General features: G+C 42.2%; 1 protein-coding gene across 2 annotated transcripts in view; it reads left to right on the top strand.

Annotated features, from left to right (window-relative positions):
* The first annotated feature begins 1,604 nt into the window (after window positions 1-1,604).
* ARID5B (AT-rich interaction domain 5B) overlaps window positions 1,605-11,286 on the top strand; it is a 150,953-nt gene continuing 141,271 nt past the window's right edge. The window contains exons 1-2 of one of the 2 annotated variants that reach the window (XM_064430000.1): window positions 1,605-5,517; window positions 7,266-7,365. The gene's annotated coding sequence lies outside the window, so the exon portion shown is untranslated. Of the gene's footprint in view, window positions 5,518-6,892; window positions 7,366-11,286 lie in introns of those variants that run through there. The other variant, XM_064429998.1, reaches the window with a different exon arrangement.

Genomic DNA, 11,286 nt, shown 5'->3' with positions numbered 1-11,286 from the left:
GCTGACCCAGAACAGGTTCAAGAGAGAACCACAAAGTTCTGCCAGCTAGCAGTCTAGGGAGGGCTGTGTTCAAGGTGAAATCCCCTCTGCTTCTCCACCACCTTTCACAAGGAAGTGACAGCAGTGACAAAACACTGTGCTGCTTGCCACGAGCAGCTCTAAACTGAGCATTTGGAATGAGCATTTCAGCCCATTTCGTTGTGGCACTTTGAGTGTGCAGAGCAAGCTTTGGGCTCCAGCAGTTGTGGATTCACATCACATGTACCAAAAAAAATAAAAATCAAAGGATGGTTGCAGTGACTCATGTAATTGCGAGTCCCATTCAGATGCAGAGCCTTAAAGAGGACGTGGAATTAGTAATGCTGCAGAAAGAACAGAATGTAAAATATTTCCAGAGTAGAAACAACCTGACATTTTACACTGTGGACTGCTTTAAACGCAGTAGTGCTACTCTAAAGCCTGTGCTGTCCTTGATTTAACAGAGGGTGCACTAAACAGGAGGTTTGTTCATGCACAATTCTTCACTCACTAGGCCTGCTGGGAGTTGTGTTTATTTTTAATGTGTTTTTGAATGTTTCTGCAGCTGACTCAACAGAAAAGGAAAAGGTGAGTTGTTACAAGCACCCCACCCAGATAGGGTAGGGGGAACAAGAGGAGAGACCTGTGGCCTTGACATCAGGAGGCTGTGAGGAAGAATGGTCCGAAAAAGTTGTTCTCCTAAATGAGCATGGTACTTCTGTGTTCCTGGAGAAAGGCTGGTGGAGCTGTATCACTTCAGGGTGCTGATGTGCATGGTCATTCATGGTGGGAGCCTCTGGAGGTTGCTTTCAGCACCTTGTAAGGCGAGCCTGTTCCTCCGGTGACTGCAAAGGTGGCATCAGGATTTTGCCTCCCTTCACTGAGGTTGGTGTACATGAGTATCTCAAAGTTTTATTTCTCACTTTCCAGACATTTCTGAAGATCTTTCATACAACATTTTCTTGACATTTGAATCTTACATCTTTTAAACTTTAGCCAAGACAATTTTCTTGTCTATTTTTATGATTGTATTGATTGTAGCATAAAAAATGCCTTATCTGGGTAGAGCAGGATCCAAGTATCCCAAGCTGCTGCCTTTGGCATTGGCTGTGGGAGATGCTTAGCAAAGAGCATAGGAACAGGGCATCCTAAGGGCATACCCCTTCCATGGACTGGTACTTTAGAAACTTGTGGAGCCAGAGTGTGCACCCATGGATTGAAATTGAAAGAGTTGGCCTAGTCTGTTTTTGACCTCAGCTGTGCTCCTGCCCACCACACTATTCAATGGCAATAAGTTCCTCACTGTCATTTTTGTGTTGTCGATGAGCCCCAGCTGCAGTGGATACTGAAGGCTCAAATTTGCTCAGCTCAGTGGCTTTCAAGATCCTCAGCTGTATTGGTGGCTTGTATGTCTGGAGAGTGGATAATCAGGAAGACACCGACTTTTTGTGTACAGCAGGAGCAGCTGAGACCCAGGTAAGAGAAAGCATCTGTCAGTCTCTACAAGACTCAGCCAGAATTTATGCCCTGTTACTGTTTGTCACTTCTTTTTGTGCCATATCTAACTTGGATTAATCCTCCTGAGCAGAGATGCATCATTCAGTCTTCATCTGTGTGTCAAGGGACACACAGGTGGCCCTGCCTGGACAGAAGGATACTGACAGGAGCAGGAAAAATGACCATCTTTGGTGTGTCAGGCAGACAGCAAATAGTTTGCTATTCTAATCATCAGAGCAGCGAGTTTCCTTGGAGCATGTAAGTCATGAATTACCACGCAGCTCTGAGAGGAAACTTTGCCCTTTGATTGTTTTCCAAAGAAATGTTCTCAATTTCTTTACTGCCAAATTCATATTACAGATCATGCTAACAAATTTTCCCAAGCCTTCTTGACCTTCTCCCTCCTTTCCAGTAGTAAAAGAAATTTCACTCATGGCAGGGAGATGTTGAAGATTGCTAAATTTTGCTGATTTAGGAACAGAGTGAATGAAACAAGCTTAAAAATATGTAGATAGCACATTTCAGAATGCAGTTAGCTGCGCTGGTAAGGAAAATGAAACTTGTGATAATTCTGCTGTTTGACAGTGTGTTAGAAAATTGCCTGCTAATGGGTAGGTGGGGAGGCTGCACATGCTCCTTTATGATGATGGCACAAATGTGTGTATGACTCTGGGGGGCCCTGCTTTGGGAGGATATTGACTTAGATTTATTTTTCTCCTTATTTTTCCAGTAAATCTGTGCTTGTTCTCGCCGAAGTAAGACAAGATAACAGCAATGCTCTGCTTCAAACGAGGTGTTTTACATTGACTGGAGCTTGGGGAGCTCAGTGTTTAGTAGCATCACTTCCTCTGTTACGGATTCATTTGTAAACAGCAGAGTGAGCCCTGAGAGGCCTCCAGCCTGAGTTAGGATTTTGGGGTGTTTTCTGAATGACCAAGGGCAGAGAAGACACCCCTTTGCAGTGCTTCCCTGCTGTTGGCAGTTTCAGTATGCAACTTTCAGTGGCAGTTTTGCCACTAACCCCAGTTTTTCATTAGAGCTTTCTTACCTGGCATATGTCTGGATAAAAGAGGGATGCAGATTTTTGTGTTGGTTTTGCTCTGAGACCATTCCAGGCTTTTTTTTGAAATGTCACATTTCAACTTAACAAATCGCTGGATCATGCAGTTCCGCTGCCCCAGAAACCATTTTCAGTGACATACTACAAAAGCAGGACTGATACAGATCTCCTGACTGCATTTCAAAGACATACCTTTGGATGACAGGGTTGCAGATGAGAATTTAAGTCTGTAGAACTCAGTGGAAATATGTTCATTTGCTACCAAAGCCTCTCACTTTAATTTTTTTATCTTCTATTCTAATTTTCTGTAAGTAATATAGATAGGGGGCTGATCTTCTACTGAAGTAGGGGGATCAATTATTCAAGTGAATTTTGTTACTATCAATGCCAATATTTCTGTGAAATTATTATTATGTAGGGCTACATGAAGGTATGTCTTTGTAATATATGTCAGCTTTTAATACTGTCTCACAAATATAAATTATGAGGATGATCTTTAAGCCCGTGATCTCAGTTTTACTAACTCCCTACTCAGACAAAATGCTTCTTGATCTCACTAGGCATATATACCATGGTGTGGCTCAGGTGTGCTGGGGCTGGGGCAGCAGCCAGTGCTGAGCTGGGGGAGCTGGGCAAGAGCCAGGACAGCCAGGAAGAACCCCACTACTCCCACATGCTGAAAGGTGGCTGCCACACCACAGGGGAGCCTCACTTCTTTCTGCTGGGGGTCTTCTCTGAGTGAAACCAGAGAATCCATCAGCTCAAAGCAAGAACCGGGATCTGTTTGCACATCCCTGCATTGCGTTCTGAGCAGGTTAAACACGTGTGTGTGTGTGATGGTATTGAGAAACAGAGTGATTTAGATGGTTGCGCATTATTCCTCAGCTCTGTGTCAACAATCAAAAATGAGCTTTTGGATTTATTAGTTCCCAATCCTGCACCTATCTTAAATCATTACCATATAATAAGGACTCTATATGGTGCATTGTCAATAAAACCTAATATTGAGAAGATTACCAATCGTCTAGTGCAAATGGAGAGCACTGTAAATGATTTAGAGAATACGTGTCAAACGTTAAAGCTGTCTAATACCTTCTAAAGTAGGTTGATACTCATAAATCTAAGATAAACGACCTGTAAAACCACTTAAGAAGAAATAATACTCATTTAATCAGGCTTCCAGTGGAAAGACTGGGTAGGAGAGCAATTCATAAGGAATTATGAAATCTCTTCTAATTCAGGACTTTGTTGATACAGAAGGCATTTGAAACATACATTTGATAAGCAATTTTTGTTACTTGAAACTGCTGTTGTAATAGCACTAAATTATGGCCCCACTGAAAAAAGAAAATATCAAAGGGCATTTATTTTATGGTTTATTGAGCTCTTATTTTTCCAGATTCAGCACTGAGTGTATCAGATGGAGATATAAAAAGTATTCATTGGAACTACTGTTTTGCTTAATTACAGGGACGTGGTGTTGGATTGGCTTCTGTCGGTGTGGCTGTCTGTACTCACTGATAACAGTAGATTGATTATTGCATTTCCCTAGGAGGAGCAAGTCGTCATTTACTGGGACAAGTGTGGTAACAAATATAGTGAAACAATCCATGTTTTCACAGAGCATGGGTTTGAGCTTGGTCTGTTGAGTTCAGTGGTTTTTTCCCCCTTTTTTTTTTCCCCCAGATCCACTTGAAGGGTGGCTAAGTGTGTGTGTGGTGGAAAAATTAGGTCATGATTTTCACTACCAAAGGTCTGATCCTTCAGTTCTTGCACAGACAAAACTTCCATTCCCTTCAATATATTTTTAAGGCCACTTGTTAATTCCTGTTCATTCTTTTGGCTCTGTGAGTGCCCAGAGCTCAGCGTCACTGCCAGCATTTATTAGAAGTTGACGCAGAGCTTTTCTTGAAGCAACTGTAGTGGTATATTTAGCCATGGAGCAATCTTTCCAAAGAGCACTGTGCTGTGACTCATGTGACTCTGCTGCTCTGCTGACCCTAGCAGACTTACTCATCGTTTACATAGTGGCAAACAAGATCAGCTTCTGGCTTGATGCCTTATTTCCCTTGATGCAATAAATGTGCTGCTTGCACATGCAATTTTACTTCAGTTCACGTTTTTAAAGATAAACTGGGAATCCAGCTTTTTTTGTCTTACTGTGAAAAATAAGGGTGCTTAACTGCTTCTCTGAGTGGAATTGGGGAATGACGTGCAAATGCAGCTCAACCCTCCGTAACTTGTTTGTGCTGCAAAAATAACCACGGGATGGCATGGATATGGTTAAAATGCATTCTCCATCACCACCTTTCCTTGCTCTCACAGAGGGCAAAACACAGATGCAAGCACACCTATGCAACAGCTGTAGTCTCACCCAGTCATAGCAGTGGTGTTTGGATTGGCTGGGTTTGTAATGAGCAGAGGGGGCAACCTTGGCAGCACATTCCCACTGGTGAATTTTTGAGATACTGAAGTCTATCTGAAAAAAAAACTTGTTGATTTACTTTCTACTTTCTTCTCAGCTGGCATAAAGAGTCATTTTACTAAAATACCAGTTAAACTGAGCATACATTAAAGATCATTTCAGAAATCTGTCAGCCTCAAGAATATTGCTTTTCCATTTCCTGAGAATACCTTGGAGTAACTGGCTTTGCTACTCTGAAGCAGAGCAGCTGTTGCATGTATGTGTTGTATTTGCATTGTGTGGGGCAGGGTATTTGTTATTAGTTTAAAAAGAAGAAAAATCAGAGGCAACAGCTGGACTGACTTTCACCTGGTGGTTACAGGATCTGTTGCATTTTGCTGTTGACAGAGAGCAGAGGAAAATTCACACATGATTGAGAGCTGGGAGAAGCCTCTGAGAGCTGGGAGCTGAAGCCTTCCATCATGTAAAATGGCTTATGAAGGGTGAAATTGCTTGGAGCTGATCAATTTTTATTTAGGTGTCAGCTTTTTAAAATCTATGGGTTTTTTTAAACAAACTCTAAGGGACAATAGAAGCAGGGTGATGCTAGATAACTGGCTATCAGTTATTTTATGGCAGTCCAGTAATAGTTATTTTATGGCAGCCAGGTAACTAGTTAACCAGTTCTTCAGTGGCAGTTAACCTGGGAGATGCAGATGGCTGGGAGTGGTTGAGCTATCAGTAGTCAGTGTTGTTGAATCATGAAGAGCACTCAACAGGCAGTGGGGCTGGGGGCATCTTGCACCAGCTGCAAACCCAGCCCAAGGGGGCCTCAGCAGGGCTGAGGACCTGCCCCTCCTCTGCCACGTGTGGGAGACCCCCACTCCTCACTCACAAGCAGGCAAATCACATATGCACTCCTCAGTTATAATTAAATTAAAATCTCGCTAATTTGGCTGCATACCTATCATGTTCTATCCTAGCAAGAAACTATTATTTCTTCTTTTATTCTTTTTTACTTGAATCCCAAGCCATCACTGGCTTTCAAAGAAAAAGGAGGTTTTTTTCTTTAGAAAAAAATCTATTCAAATTATTCATGATTTCTATCAAGAAGGAACCTTTCCTCTTTCAACTAGCAAAAAAAGGGGGGAGTTTGATCTTCCTAGAAATCATTTGAGAACCTTGTACATTTCTTTCCAGAACTAAAACTTTCTTACAAAGCTTTGGATATTCAGTGGAATAATGCCTATTACATAATTGAAGCTCAGTACAATACCTTGGGGCTAATAAATGGTCTTCTGGTTCTATAGAAAATGTAATAAATCATAATAGTTCTTACTGGGACTAGGCCAGGCACAAATGACAAAGTTGCTTTTGAAAGTGGGTTGTGACCAGAAATACTCTTGGACCAAAATCATTCTCTTGACTGTCAGGGGGACATTTACTTCCTTTAATTTTCAGCCTAGATTTTATGTTGATCCTGCACACTGAATAAAATCAAGCCTGATGGAGCTGCTACTGCAGCTGTTATAGCTGTAAATGTGAAGAAGGCCATTTAAGACAACTCTGTTTCACTGACTATGTTATTTGGAAAGTATGCAGATTATATTAAAATGGCTTGATATGCCTTTATTGTGTAGCTTTTTTTAAAGGAAGCAAAAGATTCTGCAGTATTGAGTAGTTTATTAACATTTCTGATCACAGCTCTTTTACTTAGAAAATAATTGTTCTATTGTGTGCTATGAAGCTGCCTGTAAACAACTGGCAAAGGAGTACACTGGTTTGTATTCTCCACGAAGAAAAAATCAAATTCAATTGATTTATCAAAGGGGACATTCTTTGATGGAAGGGAACCTTTTCAAACTTTATTAAAAATATTGAATAAACCATGAGCGATCAAAGTTCATAATCTGAACTCCTGCTTGAATACAGTAAGCCTTCAAAATAACTCATAAAGCAGGAGATGAGATGTCTAATAAAAAGAAATGCTCAGAGCAGCCTATTTCCAGACCTCTGTGTTGGTCTGGATCTTGGCTACACCATTGCAGTCCCACTGATTTTACTGGAGTCACCCTGTGTTTCCACTGGAGAGACTGGTAATAAGAATTGAGCCTTGAACCTTTTTTCTGTGACAGAAGTATCTATGAAAAAAATGCCTGTCTTTTCATTGAGGGTTTTTCCCTCATTCTGAAAGAAGAAATGAGATTGCAGTCAGCAAAGCTGCACAGTGATTAAAGATAATCTAGGTATGACCTGCAGGCTGAGTGACTGTCCCCTCTGTTCTAGGAGGAAAGCAATCATGTGGCCAAATACAGGATGGCTGGTGGGAGTGAAGATGAGTGAAATGGAAATTCCCAGAGCTGCAGAGAAAGCAGAACTCAAACAGGTGGGATAGTATGGCTCTGTCTTGCAATCAGCACTGAAGTCATGGGCCCTGTGTGAAATACTGTGTGTAAAGCTCAAGCGTGTTAGAAAACAGAATGCTCATATTTAGCAGCAAGAAAAAGTTACTGGTATTTTGATGTAAAGAATAAAACAATTGAGGATAATAAGATAACAATAACTGAAGGTACACAGGCAAAGAGTGAAGGAAAGGAAGCAAACACACTGATTGATCAGGGCACAGCAACCTGATGTCATTTCAGTTGGGTCACGAGGTACAGCACACTCAGCATGTCCATGTTCCAGGCAGAGGTGGGAGGCTGGGCTGCACCTTGCAGGGGTATTTTCACAGCCACACCCAACAGGGAGGTGCACATGGGTGCTTGCTGCCTGGGCTACCCTCTGGCTGGAAGGTGGGATGGAGAGCTGGGAGTGGACACCTGATGGTGCCCAGCACAGCCTGTCAAACACCTTTGCTCTGAAGGGAGCAATTCACAATTTTTTTAGAGTAGCACCCCCGGGCCCAATAGAGGTGAAAAACCCAAACCAGCAAAAAACCAAAACAAACTCCTAGCCTGAGAGCTTTTGCAGGGGGTCTATCAGGAAAACCTCTGTCCCTTGTGGATTCTTTGCTCTGGAAATGAAGCAGAGACATTTGCAGTGTCAGTCCCTTCGTCAGTCCCCAGCCAGGGTAAATGTAAAACCTCTAAAACTCTGATTAGTTGTTTGGGTCAAAAGAGATCATATGCTATAAAAAAGTTGCCATCCTACATGTCATCCCATCCTGTGCAGTGCTGCTGTGGAAAGGGCTTATCCTAAATACTCCTTTCTGATATAGCAGCACATGAAAAAGAAAAACGTCACTTTATTAAAAAAAGAAGCTCTTTCAAAGAGTGACAGATGAATGTAATGACAGATTAATACACATTTTAAAACCTGAATATTATCCTCTAAGGGGAAAAAGCTCCTAAATACAGGTGCAAAACAAAAATGGCAGAGCAAAACCTCTGACAATGGCTTGCACAGAATCATTTATTAGGTCTCTGTAAGTGATCATTAACATGAAACTTGCATTTAATCTAGTATTCAACCATTCCCTTTTATCTTCTGGCTCTCTGTGTTTGTAGGAGACAGTGGTTCTTCAAGCTCCTTTTTTCTTACTGGAGTGAATGTGCAGGGGGCATAGGTCAGAGAAGGGAATTTGAATAGCCCTGTTTCAAGCTCATCTCTGATTCTAGCTTAGACCAGAAGGGGAAAATGATCACCTCTTCTTTAGAGCTGAGCGAATTCTTTCCAAACCAAATAACCCCTGAGCTGTCCTGTCAGCAGTACAGCCCTTTGGGTCAAAGCACAGGGGAGCAGTGTGTGAGCTGGACTGGGCTCAGGGGTACACAGAAATATTACCTTCATTTCCCTGCATGGATGTGCTCTGTCTGGGATGTTGGCAACAGCATGTGGGCTGGCTGCAGCAATTATTTACTTGTGCTTCTATTGCCAAAGCACTCAAGCAAGGGATTTCTAAACTAGCCCCATGTATCTGCCACATCGTGGTGCATGGCCTTCACTGGCATGGCTGCACTGTGAGCTCAGCTCAGTATCCTGGATTTCTGATGGAAACTGTTGCACACCTGGGGTAACATCTAAAGTCATCTCCTTGACTTGCTCCTGGGAGTACCTAGCTCAGGGAGGTTGGTAAGATGTGAAATTGCCTCCCCTCTCACAAGAATGTGGCTCACTGCTTCTGTAGGCCCTGTTGACACCTCTTGACAAATGTGGGTTGATGGCACAAGTATAATATTCACTTTGGAGATGTCCAAAACTCTGAGTGCTTTTTTTCCTATATATCCCTTTGTGGTACATTCCCAGCTGCCCTGCCAGTCTGCACTGCTGATTTCAGTGAGTGACAAAGGCATTTCAAACTGAAAGGAGGTATTTTAAATACAATCAGGAACAACATATAAAACGACCTCAAACAATCCCACATAAAGTCATTTGTTATTTTCAAAGCACTTTCCCAGCTTGACACTTTTGCTGTTTTATATCCAATATAAAATTCAAAATGTTATATTCCAAGGCAGTACGTGGATCTAAAATATAAATGTATTGAAGCCCAAACTACCTTTTTTGTGCTACTGCTTTGAAACAGGACCTGAAGTCAACTCAGTGTAAAGATCCAGAAAATTATCCAAAAAATTCTACTTATCAAACTTTTTCTCCCTGTGGTCTTGTAAATAAAGAGCTTCCCTGAAGCAAGCATGAGGAGCTCTGATAGCAGTGAGGAGCAGCCTGGGTGTGGATGGCTGTGGGCAGCAGCTCAGGATTGCTTGGGAATGAGCATGCTGAGGTGCCTCAGGTGTCCCTTGCATGGCTCAGAGCAAGTCAGCTCTGCTCCTCAAGAGCAGGACAGAGAGCTGGAGTGAGGAAGCTCAGTCCCATCTCCCAGGAGAACATCCAGGTTTGCACAGTGAAGGCCAACAAAACCCTGCAGGGCCTGGCAACCCTTTCTGATTCCTGACACCTTTTTCTACAATGCAAAAGGTCAGTGGAAATGGGCTATTGTGGTTCTGTGCCCAAAAGGTTGATGTCTGGTTGCTGCTTTCTCTACTGCTAATTGCTGCTTTTAAATGGCTTTGAAATTACCTCACAGTAACTGAGTGGAGGTTTGGGGCCTGTGTGTACACAGAAGTTGAAGTGAATCAGCTCAGAGATGTTTGGAATAGGCATAGCTGGCAGCACACAGCAAAGCAAATGGCTGGGTGAATTTGCATCTTGTTTAATACATCAAAAAAAGTTTTAAGCTGTGACTTGTAGAAGTCAAGCCAGGAACAATAAGCTTGTCTGGAGAATTCTGGTCTTAGAAACGAAAGGATACGGAGCCCCGTCCAAGGTAAATATTGACATGACTCAGGATGAACTAGTAAAACGTTTAATGAAGCTGAAAATAAGGCATCTGGGATAGATGTTTATTGTTAAAAATGAAACATTCAAGCAAAAGTAGCATAGTGGTGATGGAGGTTATTCATAGGGAAGCCAAGTTGGGGAAACAGCATCATCTGAAAAAAACTGACTCCAGCTATTTGTGAAACATGGAAAAATGTTAGAATTATAAGAGAGCTAAAAATGTAGGTGAATAGCAAACAGTTATTAAGGATATTCAGAGTGGATTTTGGAGACTGAATCATACCAAGGGAGAAATTAGTCAGGTGTCCAGAATAACTCTATTGGCTTTGACAGATTTCTTGGTATTTGCCTTCGTGTAATTGAGAGTTTACTCCTTTATACCATATGAGGACTGAATATTAAGAAACCTGGAGGGAAAAAAAGCACTTTCTTTCGTTCCAGTATCATTCTCTTGATGATAGAGAATAGGTCACATTAACTTCACAAGGTGTTTCAGGAACACATTAGGAGCTTTTCCGTTTTATGCAGCAGGAAAAGAAACAGCCCTTGCAGAATGCTGTGAAAATAATCAGAAAGGTTCCATTGAACTGGGCATGGGAATGAATTGGGCTGGTATTTTGGAAGTCTTACACCTGAGCCTATGGTGTTACTGGAATACTCTGTGGAAAAATTTATGGCTGGGTGAGGCAACTCTACCTTCCCATGCTCCCCGGTGGTGGAGGTACTGGGGAAGAGATGCCAGGAGCTGGAATTGCCTGCTTAGGTGTGCTCTATAAACCAGCCTTTTTCTATTTTCTATCTCAGAAATGAAACCTTAGTGCATAAGAACTGATGGTGTGCAAAAGGTACCTTTGATCTCGTCCCATGTACCAAACCTGTAGCTGCAGTGGCACAAATGTCAGTTCAGAGCTATGTGATGGTTATGCACATGCAGCTGCAGTCCCCCAGATGGCTTCCTAGTACAGTACAAGGGCACACATTCTTCCAGCCCCAAGGCACAGGATAATCCACACAGCTGACCATG

Source organism: Passer domesticus, chromosome 8, assembly GCF_036417665.1.
Source record: "Passer domesticus isolate bPasDom1 chromosome 8, bPasDom1.hap1, whole genome shotgun sequence".
NCBI classification, from domain to species: Eukaryota; Metazoa; Chordata; class Aves; order Passeriformes; family Passeridae; genus Passer; species Passer domesticus.
This window is presented reverse-complemented; position numbering and strand designations above follow the sequence as displayed.